Source organism: Dipteris shenzhenensis, chromosome 1 (genome assembly GCF_047967505.1).
Source record: "Dipteris shenzhenensis isolate YYH24624 ecotype China chromosome 1, Dip_SZ_1.0, whole genome shotgun sequence".
Lineage (NCBI taxonomy): Eukaryota > Viridiplantae > Streptophyta > Polypodiopsida > Gleicheniales > Dipteridaceae > Dipteris > Dipteris shenzhenensis.
Genome location: NC_141596.1, coordinates 22,357,397 through 22,363,396, shown reverse-complemented (window position 1 = coordinate 22,363,396; position 6,000 = coordinate 22,357,397).

Here is a 6,000-nt window from a genome sequence, read left to right as displayed (position 1 = left end):
ATCACCCCTTATTCAAGGCCACACGAGTAATGTCCAATTCAGCCCCATCCTTCTTGATTTCTTTCAGTGGGGCCTTCTCATACATGTTCGAAATGATGACACCAACATCGTCGAATCAAATGCTTTCTAACTCAAGCGCCTGACAAATGTGTGCGTGAGCCACGGGATTGTTTTTGTCATCATACAAGATGATGATGTGATCTCGATTGAATACAGGTGATGCCATTATTACTAGGATGTGGATTGAGGATACGGTACAAAGTTAGGGTTTGCAAGACTTGCATTCATGGCACAAAAACCCTCATTACAAGACAAAAAAGGGAAAGATAGGGGGAGAATGATAGAGGCCTTTTTGAGGCAGAGAGAGAGAGAGAGAGAGAGAGAGAGGGGGGGGGGGGGGGGTTACCTTGAATACTCACTCACAAAGTGACCTATCGGGGGGGGTTAATATTTCTTTTGAAAAGTCCCCTAGAAAGGGTGAAGTTGGTGCCCAGAAAAGGTGCCGCACTATCCTTTGGGTGCCAACTTCGCCCTTTTTTGGGAGATTTTTTTGCCAATTTTTTTTAATGAAAAAAAAGGGCAAAGTTGGTGCCCACAGGAATCCTATATAATTTTTACTAGTTTTCATGTTTTTCTAAGGGCTTGCTTGCCTTTCACATGAATCACTCACACTTTCTAATTGTTGCATAATTACAATTGCTATGCCAAGAGCCAAGATGCTCATTATTTGGGGGTTTTTAAAAGCTTTTTTTGTTTTTTGGGGTGGAGGTGGGGGGTATAGCTGTATTTTTAAATATTTGACAACAAACAAATTACAAAAAATGGCATCTTCACCCTTACACATATTCTTGCATTAAATACTCATTAAATGCTATTTGTCATAAACCGACTATATAAAGACCCCCTAGCCCTCACCCCCCATCTCTCTCAAGCTCTCGTTCTCTCTCAACTCCCCCTCCATACTCTCCCCCCTCTTTCTCTCCCCCTTATCTTACATCTCTCTCTCTCTCTCTCTCTCTCTCTCTCTCTCTCTCTCTCTCTCTCTGATCCCTCTTGAAATGGCCAGCCCAACTGGTGCAAGGCTCTCTCTCTCTCTCTCTCTCTCTCTCTCTCTCTCTCTCTCTCTCAGATCCCTCTTGAAATGCCGGCCCAACTGGTGCAAGATCTAGCAACCTCGATGTAGTGCGGATCTATTTGAAATCCCTCTTGTCTTGGAGCCAATGATACGATATGCAAATGGCAAAACTGTTGTGCTAAGTGAGGATGACCCCATGATAGGCAAAGGCATTCGTGTGATGGCCATCACACATGCAAATGGCCGCTTGCAGACTATGCAAGTGGAAGCCATTCAAGCGAGTGGATTGGGGCAATTGTACATGCCTGTCACATGACTATGTGTTAGAGAGAGCAAAGAGAGCACATGCCCATGACCCACCCACAATAGATTTCACCCGAAGCCTAGCCAATTTGAGGCAGAGACCATGCAAGTTGAACCCATCATTCTGAGCACGAGGGAGGGCAACGATTGCACAAGTTACACCCATAATAGATTTCACAACTAGCCAGGAAGCTTGAGCTCGAGGTTGAGTTCAAGCCATGTTAAACAAGCATTAGGAGGCCATGGCACAGTACTGATCAATGATGACAATGATATAATAGCCACAATGGAGGGTCCTCAAGTAGTCATTAGCATGTCGTTGTACATCAAGTCTTCTGAGGGACATCATCAACTACTTCATCAACTGTTGCACAATTCAACCATAGTGGAAAAGTTGATGGAAGTTCTAACAATGTACAATAGGAACGTTGTGTCTGAGCTACCGCCCATGTCGCATGGAGCGAGTGCAATGGATGGCAAGGAGAAAAAGTATGATGGCCATTGCTAGACGAAACCAATGTAAAAAACAATGACATTTCCTAGAAAAGTTCATCGCATAATAGGTGTGTGGGGGAACTAGAGTGTACAAACCCCCTTTTCTCCAGTAGATCAATTAATAGATTGTTGTACACTGTATGGATAGGTCAATCCATAGCACACCCATTGCCGAGAAATTGAGTTAAAGAACGTTGACTATGTCTCTTTGATTGCACATTATAATCTTCTCTCGTCTGGTGTAGTAAAAATTTAGCAGTAAATTTTGACTACTGGAATGTCTGCTACAGGATTAGGAACCTTGGCCTATTTCTTTTGCAAAAGGTCCCCCATTCTTCTGAAGAAATGCAAATGTGTGGCATACTACGTGATGGCAGGGCCCAAAATGACGAGACTCTTTTTCTATGTGGGCACGCACAATCACAAGGTGCAAAGAGGTACTTGTAAAGCCCACATAAAATACCTTAGGTGCACAGTCAAAGAGATGGTGAAGGACTTTAATGTAGTAGGTCCCACACACCTACAAATGGTAGTCACAAAAAAAATTCTCAAGTGCCCTCCCGAGCGTCTCCCTTACAGATAATGAGTTGATGTGGCAATGCTTGAGGAGTTGGAGCCTCTTGTCCAAAGGCACAGGTAAACCATACAAGGCCAACCCAACATGCAAATGTGTTTTCTTTGCATTCTTAGAAGCAACATAATGTGTAGTCAAATGGACAACTTGGCTCAAGTTCAAGCATACAGTATGTGGTGCTCACGGTGAAAGTGATGAAGGCATGCACCCCAATTTGCATTCTTTTTCTTATCCTTTTGCTCTCTTTTCAGCTTGTAGCAATCCTTTTTCATATGGCCCTTCTTGCCACAGTGGTAACACTCAGTGTTTCATGCCCTGGATTTGCTATGAGACTTCCCTCTTTCTTGGGACTTCCCCTTGAACTGTGATCCTACCCCTTTGCACATTTAAGGCTGCATCATGCTTGTTGCCATCCATAGACTTCCGTCTACTCTCCTCGGCCAACAAGCTACCCACAATATCATCAAACTTCAGTACTCCACTAGGTGCAGAGTTACTGTGACAACTGTACAGAAGGTATCCCATGAGGATGGCAATGAACATAAGAGAAATATTGCCTTAGTCTCCGCATCAAAATTCATCTTCTGAGCCTGAAGCTGGCTGAAAATAATATTGAATTCATTCAAGTGAGAAGCAATGGAGACCCCTTCCTTCATTTGCAGCTCAAACAACCTCTTCATGAGGTAAACTTTATTAGAGGCAGTTTCCTTCTCATAAGTGGCACACAACTTCTTCCATAAATCTTTCGTAGTCTGCTCATTTACTACTGTGAAATAATTTGACTCTGCAAGATGAAGTCTAATAGTAGACTTTGCTAATGCATCCAACTCATTCCAATCATGCTCAGACATATCTGTAGACTTAGCTTCAATCCCTGCAAAGGGTTTAATCTGCTTCTTTTGAATAAGCACATCCCTTATCTATTCTTTCCACAAAGAAAAGTTTGTCCCATCAAACTTTTTAATGCTGAAAATCTCCTTTTCAGACATGGAAGAGGATGCCATGATGCAAATGAAACAAAATCCCAAATGCTAGTACTTGTAAAAGAGAAATCACACCAAATACTAGGTGCACCCAATATGTAGTGTCACCAAAACTCAAGGCTCAAAGCATCAAAATGCATCTGAATCATGTGCATATACTATGCATCCATATGAGCAAATCTGGCCCAAAAGAAAATGTCAACCCATAATGACAAAACAATGGCAGATATAATGCCAATAAGAGCCAGATGCCTCAAGCATAAACACTATCCATGGGAATAAGCATCAATAATGTCTCATCCAAAAGATCATAGCACAACCTGTGCATCCACTACAAAATGTCAAAGTTGTCCCTCAGCATAAAATAGCATATGGTGCTAAGCGTCCATCAATAAAGCATCCCACAAGGCAATCTGGGCCTATCAACGCATCCAACAAGGATCGCAATCATCCAAATGGCTTGTAAAGCTTCCACTGTAACCCAATGCAAACCACAAAAGAGCGCACACTGCTCAGACTACAACCAGAGTGATCTGCATTCCTCACAAGGAAATTGTCTTCTTTTCTTAATTTGATCAAGATAGGAATGTCATTGCCTGAACTTGATGGCAGAATGCCAATACTCACAGAAGGTGAGAAATAAAGAAGACATATGCAGTTTTGGAATCATACTACTAGAGATGGTAATGGGAAAGAGGCCAACGGCTTTGATGGTTTGGAGAGAAATCTAATTTGAGGACATGGGTAGCTTCATCTTTAGGGAACAAGAAGACGCAAACACGTGTGATGCTCATAGAAACCACAAAGGACAATGTGATTCCCTTAATCCATCTAGCAAGCAATGCCCATGGTGGATCAGATAGCCTCAGAAGGTGAGCAAGGCTTGGATTCAGTAAGCTACCTCTACACTAATAGGGCTTCGTCATGGCATTGACAACAGGTTAGAGAGCCACTCCATTACATGAGGAGGTTGACACCATGATTTTTAAGCAAGAGCAATATATAAAGATGTACAGTGGCACTAACACTAATAAGGCACTCAATGCTAAAGCAAAGAGCAAAGGCAGAGGAAATAATTGAATCTTGAGAAAAGGAGAGAATGGATTTTTTGAAAAAGGGCAATGTTTCCATCCACGCAATTATTCAGGTTGGTTATCACGCTCTTAGAGATCGCCATTGATCCTTTCAATTGCTCTATTGCTGCTTGAACTTGCCAGAACTTCACGATTCCTCTCGTATCGAGAAAGAAGTGAATGGTCTTCTTCAACACATCTTGAAGGTCTATTGGCAAGCTAGAAAGCTTGACTCCACCATCTTTACCAATCTAAGAGTTGGGGTATACATCTAGAATATCTTGTCTCTTCCACTGCTTCTCGATGAACTGTGCTTGCAAATTGCCTCCAGGAATGCCTAGCACAATTTCAATCATGCTTTTAGTGATGGTAATATTCTGACCTTGACAAACTAGTTGCCCCTGCTTCACGTTCACCTTTTGTACCAACCTAGTGAACTTTTTGAGGGCATCCGAATTGGGCTTTTGAAGAGCGAGAGAGGAGCTCCCATATGTCACAATTTCAAGATCAGGGAAGGAGAGGCTCTCGCACTATACTACAGGAGGGAGGAAAGATTATGTGAGGAGCTCCGAGACTGTGCAAGGTCCATTATGAGAGGGGATAGAAGCTGCAAGAAGAGTGCAAGGGAGATATAAATTGTCGAGAGGGATAGAAGATGAAATAGTGAATGAAATGGAATAGGGGAGGCTTGAGTTTGCAATCCGAGTACAAGGGAGAAAGAAACGGTCGAGAGGGATAGAAGACAAAACAATTAAGGGAATGGAATAGCGGAGGCTTAAGTTAGTAGCCCAACTACACTGTCAAGGTGAGAGCCACTGCGGTGGTTGGCTCGAATTTTGATTAATTCAAGAAGGCAGTAGTACCTTGCATGGTAATGAGTAATTAGAGGTGGTGGAATCTAAGACTTCTAGCCACATCTATTGTGGCGGCTAAGACCCACTGAGCTGGTAGTTAATTACCAGCCACCACAGTGGCCCGATTTACTCACCTTCCAGTTACCACCACCGGGCTTGCATGCATGATTACTATGAGTGCAGTAAATTACAAGTCACTGGGCTTGTATGCTCAGGAGAGTACTAGAGTGCATGGTAATGAGTGATTAGAGACAACTAGGCTTCATAATTTACTTTTGTGGTAATTATTGCCCGGTGGTGGTGGCTCTCATCAGTCACGTGTGTGGCCACTAGGCGGGCAGGGAATTACTAGCCACCGCAGTGGCCCGCAATTACTCACCTGCCAGTTACCACTACTAGGCTTGCATGCATGATCACTATGAGTGTAGTAAATTACCAGTCACTGGGCTTGCATGCTTAGTAGAGTACTATAGTGCATGGTAATGAGTGATTAGAGGTGATTAGAGTTCATGATTTGCTTTTATGGTAGTTACTTCCCGGTGGTGGTGGCTCTCATCAGCCACGTCTGTCGTGGCTAAGATTCCACTGGGCTGGCAGTCAATTACCAACCACTGCAGTGGCCTGCTTACCGACCACCGGACTT